The 13,808-nt window shown below is 42.8% G+C and overlaps 1 pseudogene; it reads right to left on the bottom strand.

The window, feature by feature from the left end:
• Positions 1-270: 270 nt before the first annotated feature.
• Positions 271-5,312, bottom strand: LOC135256056 (uncharacterized; annotated as a pseudogene).
• Positions 5,313-13,808: the final 8,496 nt, after the last annotated feature.

The raw sequence follows: 13,808 nt of genomic DNA, 5'->3' as shown, positions 1-13,808 counted from the left end.
AGTTCCATTCTAAATCAAGCCTAAATTCTAATTTGGAACATAACTTTTAATTTGGAGTCAGATACAACGAGTAAGATCAGCGGGGATAGTAGAACATACATACAGTATTCACAGGCTGCTTAAAGAATAACCTTTTTCCAACAGCAACAGAGGAAGACATTCTGCATAAACCTTCACTCCGAACTATTTCCCTCCTTGGTGTAGTTTCGAGAGCCTACAACTGCCATTCAAAATGCTTATTTCAATTCATCATTTGATCACACTCAGTCCTCACAGGTGCATGTGACATGCATCATCTTGTGATGCACCTGTGAACGCTCTGCATCCCACCTCTATGGGCTCACACCTCGCTCGCCACCCGTTGCTTTGGCATTCCTCTACTAGCTTTGCCCTCTTCCTCTCGTTAGCCTCATCAATGTGGTCCTCCCAGGGAACAGTGAGTTCCAAGAGAAAGACCTACTTGGAGGCTTCTGAGATCAGCACCATGTCTGGCCTTGTTGTTGTGGCAGCAGTTTCTGGGCACTTCAGTAGCTTCCCCAGGTCAAATTTCAGCTCCTAGTCTTGTGCTGTTGCTAACAGGCCAGAGGAAGTGGTCCTGGCAGCTGATGTTGGCTTCTCCCCAGCCTTGACGAAAGCGATGGTGTCCTTCACTGGGCGGAGGCGCTTGCAGTGGCTAATTCCACTGCAGATGGTGTCTGCTATGGCCTTCAGGACTTGGTCATGGCGCCAGCAGTAGTGCCCCTCGCCCAAGGCTTTCAAACAGCAGCTGAAGATGTGTTCCAGGGTCCCTCTCTTCAGGCACAGAGGGCAAGCTGGTGACTCCACCTTCCCCCGACAGAACAAGTTGGATGGGCTTGGTAGAACATCATAGACAGCCTGGATTAACATTACATTACATTTATTTGGCAGACGCTTTTATCCAAAGCAACATACAAAAAGTGCATTTCATGGTCATAGACAACTACTAAACACAGGTTCAATAAGATACAATACTTATTTTTTACAGCTATTTCTAGCCAAGAACACAGTTTAGTTCACACAGTGAACACTATTCTGACCTAACCTCTGCAAAGCCAACTAGGCAGAAGAATAAGCTACAGTATTAGGACAAATACAAATTACCAAAAAGTGCTGGGATGGGGCAACAGATGAGTCTTTAGACCACGGCGGAAGATGGGTAGTGAGGGGGAGGTTCGAAGAGGGACAGGGAGTTCATTCCACCACTGGGGAGCTAGGGTGGAGAAGCTCTGTGATCCTTTGGTCGGGCGGGAGGGGGTACAAGGCGCCCTGCTGCCACAGAGCGGATTGGTTGAGCAGGCACATAGGATCGAATCATGTCCTGCAAGTAGATGGGGGCTGTCCTGTTGGCTGTAGTGTAGGCAAGGGTCAGGGCTTTGAACCGGATCCTGGCAGCGACCGGTAGCCAGTGGAGTGATCGCAGCAGAGGAGTGACATGGGAGAATTTGGGAAGGTTGTAGATGAGTCGGGCAGCGGCATTCTGAATCATCTGTAGTGGCTGTATGGCACAAGCTGGCAAGCTTGCAAGGAGAGAGTTGCAGTAATCAAGGTGAGAGGTCACCGTAGCCTGGGCGAGCAACTGGGTAGAGTGCGTCGTCAGGTATGGTCAAATCCTTCTGATGTTGTACAGAAGGAATCTGCAGGATTGAGATGTTGCCTTGGTGTGCTCCTTGAGGTCCAGTTGGTCATGCAGGACCACCCCCAAGCTCTTGGCAGAGTGAGAGGCAGTCACTGTGGTGCCATCAACTGTAATTGAGAGCTCACGTAGTAAGGAGGTCTGGGAAGAAGAGCAGCTCAGTTTTGTTGAGGTTGAGCTTCAGGTGGTGGCTGACCATCCAGGTGTCAGCCAGGCAGGAAGATATCTTATCATCGACCTGTGTGGCCGAGGGGGGGAAAGGAAAGAAGAGTTGCATGTCATCTGCATAACAATGATAGGAGAAGCCATGTGAATTAATAACTGAACCAAGAGATTTGATGTATATGGAGAACAGCAGAGGACCCAGTACAGATCCCTGCGGTACTCCCGTAACAAGGGAATGAGAAGCAGAGGCAGACCCCATCCAGGTGACCTGGTAGGACCTATCTGCAAGATAGGAAGCGAACCAAGACAGGGCAGACCCAGCAATTCCCATCTCAGGCAAGGTGGAGAGGAGTATTTTATGGTTGACCGTGTCGAAAGCTGCAGACAGGTCAAGAAGGATCAGGACAGAAGAGAGGCGTGAGGCTCTTGCAGTGGCAAGTGCCTCCGTCACAGCCAGGAGCGCAGTCTCTTTAAGAATTATTTTTGATGGGGCTTGGCTTTCCAAACTCGGCCCCTGAGACTTTGCGCTTCACCGCTTGCTCCCATCTTGTCCAGGCTCCCTGCTGCCGCATTGCAACCATCCTGCTGGCTCGCTCCTCCTCGACTGACGCTCGCACCTCATCCTGGATCAGCGATCTCCTGTCCTTCCCCATGCGCCTTGCCGTAGCGAGGTGTGGCGCTGCTACCCAGGCCAGCCCTTCCACGAGACACTGCGCCCACCAGCACCCTATGCCTTAGCTATGACTCAGTGACCTCCACGGCTTTCCGTCCTGTCCTGACCTCAATACCAGCCTGAGAGACTTTTGGGTCGCAGGACTATTGGTATTGCAGCACCTCCCTAGTACTGGTCACCATGAATTCTTCATTCAGGCTGCTGATGGGGAGCTTCAGCTTGGTGTTATGCCTGTACAGGGCGATGCTGCTCAGGCTCCGAGGTAGTCCCAGCCACTTCTGTAGGAACCTGCTGACCCTCCTCTCAAAGCCCTCAACTGTGGAGATCGGGACCTCATAGACCAAGAGGGGCCAGAGAATCCGTGGGAGGATGCCATGTTGGTATATCCAGGCCTTAAACTTGCCAGGTAGGCTTGACTTGTCCACTGCAACACTGGTCATTGGGACGAATTTCTGAATTTCTGAATTTCTGAATGATAAACTGAGTGTATGTGATAGGATGCTAGGAGTTGGGGTGTTCATTGTGATGTGTTTGCTGTCATAGGTTGTGTTATATTATCAGAAGGGTAGTTTGATAATCTGTTTGTCCTAGGTTTGAACTTTTATATTCTAAATGCTTATTGTGATGTTTGTTTGTTTATACTGATGTAAGTATACTATGTACAGTGAGCACCATAATTCATTATACAGTGACACATTTTTTGTTATTTTGGTTCTGTACTCTAGCACTTTGAGTTTGAAAGTATACAATGACAATGAGGTTGAAGTAGACTGTCAGATTTAATTAGAGGGTATTTTCCTACAAATTGGATGAACCGTTTAGAAATGATAGAACATTTTATACATAGTCCCCCCCCATTTTTGGGCATCAACAAATGTTGGACAGTTTAACATAATGTAGAATAAAGTAATCATTTTTAATATTTGGTCGCATATTTTTTGCATGCAATGACTGCTTGAAGTCTGCGACGCATAGACATCACCAGACGCTGAGTATCTTCCCTGGTGATGGTCTGCCAGGCCTGTACTGCAGCCATCTTCAGTTCCTGCTTGTTTCAGGGACTTTTTGCCTTCAGAATGTAAAATGCATGTTCAATTGGATTCAGATCCGTTGATTGACTCGGCCAGTCAAGGATTTTCCACTTTTTGGCTGTCAAAAACCCCTTTGTTGTTTCAGGTCATTGTCTTGTTGCATGATGAAGTGCTGCCCAATGAGTTTGGAGGCATTTGGTTTTATCAGAGCAGATAAAATATTTCGGTAGACTTCAGAATTCATTGTTCCACTTCTGTCTGCAGTCACATCATCGATGAAGACAAGTGAGCCCGTTTGCATTCACATCATCGATGAAGACAAGCGAGCCCGTTCCACTGGCAGCCATACAGGCCCAAGCCATAACACCCCCTCCACCATGTTTCACGGATGAGGTGGTATGCTTTGGATCATGGGCATTTCCTTTATTTCTCCACACTTTCCTCTTTCCATCACTCTGGTACATGTTCATCTTTGTCTCATCTGTCCACAAGACTTCCAGAACTCTTGGGCTCTTTTAGGTGCTTTTTTAGCAAACTGTAATCTCGCCTTTCTGTTCTTCAGGCTTATCAGTGGTTTGCATCTTGTAGTGTACCCCCTGTAGTCCTGCTGGTGTTGTCTTCTGCGTATGGTAGACTTTGACACATCTAAACCTGCATTCAGGAGAGTGTTTTTGATCTGTTGGGCTGTTGTCAGGGGGGTTTTCTTCACCATAGAGAGTATTCTCCAGTCATCCACTACAGTGTTCAGTCTTCCTCGGTCTACCGGGTCTTTTGACATAATTGAGTGCACCAGTTGTTTTTTTCTTGTTAATGATGAACCAAACTGTTGACTTGGGCATGCCCAGGGTTTTTGCAATGTTCCTGATTAATTGATTTTCATTTGAGCCTTATGACGGCCAGCTTAATTTTCATCGACACTGCTGTCTTCCTCATGTTGTCACACCCCAAAACAATCTCCAAAGGCAATTGCAAAGTCTAGAATCAAGACTAGACATCAGTAGCTCTCTTCTGCATTCACTAACGACACAAATGATTACACCTGCCTAATGAAACACATCTGTGAAGCCAATTCAACAAATACTTGTAGTACCTTAAAATGGGGGGACCATGTACAAAAGGTGCTGTAATTTCTAAACGGTTCATCCGATATGGATGAAAATACCCTCAAATTAAAGTCTGCACTTCAACCTCATTGTCATTGTGTCCTTTCAAACTCAAAGTGCTAGAGTACAGAACCAAAATAACAAAAAATGTGTCACTGTCCAATGAATTATGATGCTCGCTGTATGTATGTATGTATGTAGAATGTGTATATCTTTAATGTGTATATGACTTATTTATCTATTATACTTTTGTATTGATATGTTTTAATGTTCAGGACTCTTGGAAGAGTAGCCATTGGCTAAAAGAGGTCCTAATAATACTCAAACTCAAACTCAAATGCAGCTAGCCAGGATTCTAGCTCTTGATTGGTCGCTCGGATGGATGCTGTGTCTCTCAGGCTGCAGTCAAACACCTTTCCCAGGCTCTTCACTGGTTTCTCGGTGATGGATGGTAGCTGGGTGCTGCCAAGTGCGAAGCGGAACTTGTTGATGGCCTTTCCTTTCATCAGCACCAGGGATCTGGACTTCACCGGCTTGAAGCTCATGCAAGCCCAGGTGATCAGCTCCTCAAGGCCCGTAGAACTGCTTTCATTCAGACAAATCATTAGATTATTGGGCATGAACTGCTTGTTTCAGGTCCTTGACTCATCTGTCCATAGAACATTATCCCAAACTGCTTGCGGATCATCCGGATTCTTTTTTGCAAATGTGAGATGAGCATTGGTGTTTTTCTTGATTAGCAGTGGATTCTGCCTGGCTACTCTCCCTTGAATCCCATTTTTACCCAGTCTCTTTCTTATTGTGGAGCCATGAACACTGACTACAGCTGAGGCTAGAGAGACCTGTGGGTCTTTGGAGACATTTTGGCAAGCTGGCCGACCATCCTGGGAACCTGTTACAAGTGTTATCCATTGATAATGGCTTTCACTGTGGTTCAGTTGAGTGCCAGAGCCTTACAAACTTCAATAAAATATGCTGCTCTATACCCTGACTTCCAGTTCAGTGAACGCTGGCGTGGTAGGCTGCTGCTCCTTTCCGGATCTTGTACTAGAGAGGACAATTGAAAAATGTATTTCCGGAAATTAACTTAAGTATTGTGATTAAAATATCAGTTTAGCCTTAAATTAACGAATTGAAAGATGGTGGTAGAGAACGATGTCTCATCATGGCAGACAAAGATGAAAACAGCAAAATAAAGACAAAAAAGTGACAGATGTCAGAAATTAATTACCTGGAGATTCAGTAAGGTAGTTGTATATGTAACACTCATCAACACCAAAGTGTAGTTTGAGGGGGTTTATTAACATGTCTGTAAAACAACAATTCAAATAATGTTACAGACAACGCAGCTTGCGTTAGCTAGGAAGCTAAAAACATTAACGTTAGCTGTGTAGCTAGCTAGCTAGCTAGCTAGCTAGGGTAGTCATGGTAACCAAGGACATTACTCAACTGTCAGATCTTCGTCTTTGCTATGACAGTTAATGTTATATATACAGTGTGGCAAGCTGAGTGCCACTGCTCGGTTTCACAGACGAGAGAGAGACGGGATTTATTTGCAGGACGCGAATGCGTCTTTTTATTTTGCGGCCGCCATGCGGCTTTCGGTTTTGTAACAAACACAAGCTGTGCTACCGGTTCTCGCAGGACTTCCTCCGTCTCCAGTCAGCACCCTGTCTGCCTCCGTAGACCGCCTTATAAGCGCCCAGGCTCACTGTCGAGGTAATCAGCACATTGTCAATCAATCAAATAATTAAACATCCGTGCTGATTAGCAATCCCCAACAGCTGTGGCGCAGAGTCCGAGAGCCGCCCCGCTCACTCTCTCTCTCTGCAGCCAACGCAAAACCACGCCCACCCTACCACATACGGTTACACAAAACGATTAATACCACAGTTAACTTTAAACAAAACAAATTACAATACATCTAGTTAATCCCTATAATGTTGTGAATAGTTTTAACCATACTACAGTAGCTTACATACCTGTAAAACAGCAATTCAAATAACGTTACAGACAGCGCAGCTTGCGTTAGCTAGGAAGCTAAAAACATTAACTGATTCGATAAGGACCCCTGTGTATCTGAACTGACCCGTCTGCCCTACTGTCTGCCTGTGCATATATATTCACAACTGATTACTTAGCGATAATTAACATAACACCATACCAATATATACAACTATAGAAAAATATAAGGGGGAGGTTCATGTCCCCTACATAAACGTCAGGATATGACATCTCCAGCCATTGGGTGGGGTCGTTCGTCCACTTTGATGGAGGCAGACTGAAAGGACACTCATCAACCCCATTTCTTTATTTTTTTTCTATATAACGACGCTGATCGTTGATCGGCAACGACATAACATAATTGTTTGCCTGACTGGATTTTGGCTCCTAATAGCTAAAATGCAATACGGTATTCTTATTTTATGCTATTAAAATTGGCAAAGACCTTGGAATTTGAATTTACCGGCAGTCAAATTAGAGGGGCTGCTTTCACCCAAAAAGGGGCGGGGGCATGACGCAAGGGCAAAGTACCCGGATGTGCTGCTCTTATCTATTGATATACTTTTGGACTGGGAAGGCTTCTGTAGGTGTAGAGAGAGGGGGTGGTGCAAAGTGTGAGAGGAGGAGAAGAAAAAAGAAAAAAAGGTGCGGGAGTCAGAGAGAGGAGTGGTAGATATTTTTGGTTGGAGGGAAGATTTGCTAGCTGTCCCAACAGTTTTAAAAGCGATAGATAACCAATGCTATATTGCAAATGGGAGTAAACGCCGTCTGTATTCTTCCAAGGAATAAACAAGTTATAGGCTGAATCCTTGTGTCATCTGGCTGTCTCCAGAACTTTGCAAATGCTACAGGAACACAGCAGAAACTAAGCACTTACCCACGGCCTGACACTAATTTTTTAATAGTCTACTTACACCACTGTATCACCGAGGTTCAGAAAATGTACCTAGGAAAATGATTGGAAAAATGATTGAATCCATGCCTGTATATTTCTTTCAGAATGTAGATTATGTGTGTTCGCATGTATGTAAGTTTATTCATGTCTGTCATCATCCACATTTACCAAGAGGAAAAATCTTTTCCTCAGGATATTCTTTTCTTTAACTCAGCAGTAAGCAGTAAGATCTCAATTGTACATCTTTTTGAGATCACTTCAATCTGAATTGTTGCTCCTAAAACCCCCTTAGGAGAAAAGATGAGATAATGAGAGGATGGACTTGAGACTTCAGGAAGACGAATGGATGTTGAATTGAGATGTGGTTTTTTCTCATGAGGTCACTATGAGAAAACTGAGACCTATTTGAGAAGAATCATTAGATCCTAGGAGTCATAGCTGAGTTTTATTTGAGCTCTTTCTCTGATCTCATGGTCCCATGTTTAGGAGACCTAAATTAGACTTATTTAAGATCATTTAGAGATCTCTTGTTTTGATCAGAGTAAGAAATAAATGAGATTATATGTGGTTGTTTCTCCTGAGTTGATTTTGAGAAGTAGGAGAAAAAGCCTTTGGTCTCACCTTAGTATTAAAAATAGCTAATTTGTGTCTAGGAGAAATGAAAGATACAACTATGAGATCTCGGATTTTGCTTTCCTATGGGTATATATGAATTACTGTTATCACTCACTCATAACAAACACAGTCCAAAAATAATTGATATCATGAAAAAAAAAACATTCTTAATGTACATAAATGTACTCACACATAGAAAGCACTGTCCATAAGTCATTCATTCAAACTGGCAAAATCTAGCCCTGCTATTAAAAGTATTGATATCAAAATTATGCAAAGTTACAAGAAACAATATTGGCTATCTTACCTCACACAAATTAAACAAGCTGTATTCCAAAGCAATGCTACCCAATGTTTCCTAAATTGTTTCAAGTTTTTTGCCTGTTTGAAGTAATGACTTATAGACAGTGCTTTGCATGTGTAACTTGGCATTTTTGTATGTTGAAAATGTGTTTTTCATCAGATTTTTATTTTCTCTGCTAGAAAGACACTGAATCCTGTGTTAATGCAACCTCTGTGGCAGGATGACGTCATTGTTTTGTCAAAATGACTGTTACAGTGGTACACATGCTTTTTATCATTAAAATTGTCCACCAGTGTAAATTTATTTTTCGCCTTTCTTTCAGTGGTTGTAGTATAATGAGTAATGAACTGGTCTTGTAACCTAAAGGTCACTGGTTCGATTCCTGGGTAGGACACTGCCATTGTGTACCCTTGAGCAAGATACATAACTTGCATTGCTTCAATTTAAATCGAGCTGTATAAAAGGGAGCAATGTAAATGCCATGTAAAAGTTGTGTAAGTCGCTCTGGATAAGAGCGTCTGCTAACTGCCTATAATGTAATGGTTAGAAAGTGTCTCTTAGAGAAGTGATGCCATTTTGACTGTTCTGTGTTTTATAATTTTGAAAAAATTAATTCTCAATTAATAAATGTACATAAATAATTCAGAACTACTGCAAGAAATCTGTAGGAATGTTGATGCTATCTTTGTTTGCACAGCTATCAAATTACAACTTTCCACAGCCATATGCTATTGTGCTGCCCCACTGACACCAGTTTTTAGTCTGACGAATGGAATCACAACAAGAAAATCTCATAAAGCAATAAAGCAGGTTTGAGATAAATTGGATTAATTATTTTCATCTTTTTTCTTTACAAATGTTTTATTTACCTATAACTCATTTTCCTAAGACTGCAAACACAAAACTCAAGTCAACTGTTGTAACAGCCTGTAGTAACAGATGTCTTAAAGTATAAAAGGAATACACTGTCAGTGCTAACTGTGGCCAATAGTTGTGTTAAATTACCCCCTTTGTGACAAACAGGGCTTGCCAGAACACCAATTGTCCTGCTGGATGGAGAGGATCCAAAATAGTTTAAGTAATCCTTTATTTTGAATTTTGTTACAAAGCTACAGCATGCACAGGCTCTTTGGAAATTGGTGTCTTGTGGAAAGCTTCTTCTTTTTGTCTGCTTCGAATGAAACCAGCACTGCTGGCCTATGGCAGTCTTGAGGAAATAGCATAAATAAAAAATTAAAAAATAAAATAAGAAAGGATATTCTTAGCCAGTGGTAAACGAAAGAAAGAATGAGAATTGTAATTCCTATATAAAGAGAGGGGCACAGAAATCCCATGTTGGTGGACACAATGCGGTTAATTTTTTCTGCACAAGCAGCTCCTTTGCAGTGGCCAACAAAAGCCAGAAAAAAGTGAAGAAAAAATCCCAATCCTAGAAAGGCTGGAAGGAATGCCTTGAAAGTGGCACAAAGGCATAACTAGTCATGGAATGAGGGGAAGAGGGAAAGTTTGGATTCACGTGCTGACAATACAGCATTAATATGCATATTCCCGCCTCTCCTGAATGAGGCCTCTCTGTTCCATGGCTCTGGTGGTAATGAGCCACTGATTGGACTGCTTTTGTTAGTGGAGACCACCATGCTGCCTGGCCCTGCCCTGACCCTCACTGCTGCCGGCTCTAAAAGAACAAGGGGGAAGAGAGAGATTTGCAATTAGCTTCTTTTAGCTGTGAACAGAGGAGGCAGGGAGTAGGGGTATGGGGTTAGAGAAGGGGTGTTGAAGATTGCAGGGTGTATAAATTGGAAAGCCCATCTCTCTTTCTCTTAGCAGTCTCTCTCCCTTCTTCTGTCTCCCTCCCTCTCATAACTTCCTTACTCTCTCCTGCTCTTCATGTCCTCCATTCTCTGATCTCTTCCTCTTTCTCCCTCTCTAAAATTGATTTTCCCCTCACTCTGAAATTCAAATTTACAATCACTTTCCCTCCTTTTCCTCCCTCTGATCTGATGTCCCCCCCCTCTCTCTCTCCTCTATTATTTCTCTCCCATTCCATGATCACTCATGTTACCATTTTTCTCTGAGAGGATATATGTTGGGCTTTCTCTGTTTTTATGACTTTTTGGGTGCTTTTCTTTGATTTCTCATTGCCCCAGTGGTTTAATTATTGATTATTGTGTATATAATTCCTTAAAAGTGTTTTACGGTGCTGGAGTCTTAGAGTTTGAGGTTTGGAGAGGTAGGCTGGGATGGCCTCTCAGTTGGAGAGGGATGTGCAGTCCCTCTGGCATGGGTTCATGTACGTATCAGACAGCAGAGCGTTGGTAGGGGACGTGTTGTTAGCAGTTAAGGAACATGTGGGCTATGAGCAGATTTACTTTGCTTCTAGGATGAATAAAGCAGTAGTAGTTTTCCTCAAGAAGGAATTCATAGTTTCTAAGATTACAGAGTGGCATTTGGGTGAAAGGACTTTGTGTGCCGATAACTCCGCTTGCAAAGAAAGAAACGCAAGTAGTCATTGCTAATATGCCCCTGTAACAATGTAAATATACACAGGAACATCTGTGGCCTCTAGCTTCCTGAACACAGCACTGACCCTCTGCCAATTCATGTTCACCATTCACTTTTTCTGGTCAACCAAGGCATAATTAAGTACCTGTTTCCTTCCTCTTATGAACCTTGCAATGCACTCACTACTTGATCAATTAAGGCACCAGCTTGGTGCAGGAACCCCCCTTTTAGGACAAAATGGGGAGCCTGATATAACATGCTTACCACTTATGCAGTAATCAATGGTTTATCTTTCAGTGTTTGATTGACAGTTCCAATACTAGCAGCCAGTCAAATGTTGGTGTCCCCAGAAGAATCCAGCAACCAGGTTCCAGTAAACACAAATGGGATTCCAATGCGTCAGTGATTTTGTGAGGATTTTGTGAGGACGGAGTGTAGCACGGTGGGTAAGGAACTGGGCTTGTAACCGAAAGGTCGCAGGTTCGATTTCCGGGTAGGACACTGCCGTTGTACCCTTGAGCAAGGTACTTAACTGAAATTGCTTCAGTATATATCCAGCTGTATAAATGGATACAATGTAAAATGCTATGTAAAAGTTGTGTAAGTCGCTCTGGATAAGAGCGTCTGCTAAATGCCTATAATGTAATATAATGTAATGTAACATAAAAAACCACCAAAAACTTAACAAATTTGTTCTGACGGTGAAGACACTTGTGTCTCTGACAAGATGCACTAAGGAAATTGACGATCTCAATGAGCATCTCATCTGATCATCAAGACCTGCCTGAATTGATCTGCCACCATCCGCGAAATAAACGAAGCAGGTTTATTTCCCATCGACAGCTGTTTTCAGGAACAAGTATCTACAGACTTTTCGTTTATATGTTCCTTGCAGTTGAACCCAAGTGGAAGATTTGTGCACATCCCAAATCTTCTTGACTTGAACCCGACATGACGCTGACTTCAAAGAATAAGTTCCTCAAGAGTCGCTGCGCACCTCCCATGGACCTTGGACCAGCTGACGAGCTGATGCATCACCTAACACAGTTAAGGACTGGCCTCCCTTTAATTGCCGTTAAGTATTGAAACACATTTTATTTAACACTGACATCAAAAATTACAATAGTGTAAAACTTGTCATTCCTGATTTGGTCATTTTACTGTCATTTTACTGCTCTTTGTTGTTGTATTTGTTTTGCTATGTGTTTGTGTTGGTCTGGAACAGCAAATTCCTGACCTTGTTTTACGTTTTTGAACTTCATTTTATAAGACTGATTAAACAAATTAACCATAATATGGAGTAGCATGTCACTAACCCATAACAGGAATCAACATTTGTTAAGCAGTAGTACTGTTAACCTCCACGAATATTTAGCCATTGCAGAATTACCATTTCTTCTGATTAAGAATGTAGGATATGTAGTGTTTAGATTTTGGCCTTAGAGAGGGAAACAGTGAATAAGAATGTGGCCTGGCCTCCCCATCACAAGCATCAAAGCAAATGTGATTGGGGCAGTTTTAAATTCCACTGATACCCTAATCTAGGCTGACAATCTATGGGTCTCACCTCCTGAGAAGAGACAAACCATATGACACAGGACACCATATTGGGGCTTGGAGACCCTGCATGCCTAACATTTCCCATTACTTTTAGTGTCATGGTTCTGTGTTTTCCTGTCTGTGTTTCCCTTGTTGGGCCGCCAGATGGCGGCACTTCTGTTTTGTGTCCTGCTCCCCCCTGTTAATTGTATGATTGTTTCCAATTGTCTCGTTATTCTATTATTGTTCCCACCTGTGTCTTGTTATCCCCTCCTTTTCTGGGTTGATTGTTTTTTGAGTTCACCTGTGTCTTGTTACCCCCTGTCTATTTAAGTTCTTTGTTCCCTTGACTCGAGTGCTGGTTCCTTGTGTTTGTTTCAGATCGTATGTACCTGCCTGCGTTTGTTTGACTTACATGTATCTGCCTGCCTGTGTTTTTGACCTGCTTGTGTTTGTTTCCTACGTATGTTTGTTCTGACCATATGTACCTGCCCGTGTACTCTGCCTGCCTGTGTTCTGCCCTGCCCGTGTTTTTGAGTTCCTCTTGTTTTCTGTGTTATTAGATATTTTTTGAGTTTGTGTTTTTGCCCATCGTGGCCTTTTCTGTTCCCTGCTTGTTTGCCTGTCGTCCCCCCTACCCGTTACGTGACATTTAGTTTGAATGCAATCTTTAGGTAGGCCAGTCCTTGTCATAAATTAGTCTGACCTAGGGTTGCAAAGGGTCGGCATATTTCCAGTAAATTTCTGGTAAATTTCCGGAAATTTTGGAAGGGAAGTTAGGCTCTGGAATTTTGCACAATTTCAATATGAAAATCTTGCCTTTTAATAGTGAACTTATTTGGGGGGAATACACAAATAAAAAGCAATACTAGGTCTTATGGCATGTTTTGGTTAAAAGGATTCCCATTTAATTGAATTGTAACCACGCACTGCATTCAGCAACGCACTCTTCCATCACATATACTGATAATTTGCCAGCATCCCTTTAAAGGTGCAGTGTGTAGAATTTAGTGGCATCTAGCAGAACGGACTTGGCAGAAATTGAATATAATATTCATAAGTATGTTTTAATTAGTGTATAATCCCATGAAAATAAGAATTGTTGTGTTTTTGTTACCCTGAGCCCTTTATATCTACATAGGGAACGGGTCCTCTTCCACGGAGGCTGCCATGTTGCACTGCCATATTTCTACAGTAGCCCAGAACAGACAAACGGCTTTAGAGGGGGCGCATTTGCCTGGGTACCTTCCAAAATAGCTGTGCGTAATACCATACGTGTTTTTTACGGCGTTGTCGCCCTTTTTAGTACAGTCTGGCTTGATT

Source organism: Anguilla rostrata, chromosome 5, assembly GCF_018555375.3.
Source record: "Anguilla rostrata isolate EN2019 chromosome 5, ASM1855537v3, whole genome shotgun sequence".
Classification (NCBI taxonomy): domain Eukaryota; kingdom Metazoa; phylum Chordata; class Actinopteri; order Anguilliformes; family Anguillidae; genus Anguilla; species Anguilla rostrata.
Note: the sequence above shows the minus strand (reverse complement) of the source record. Positions and strands in the feature narration are given on the sequence as shown.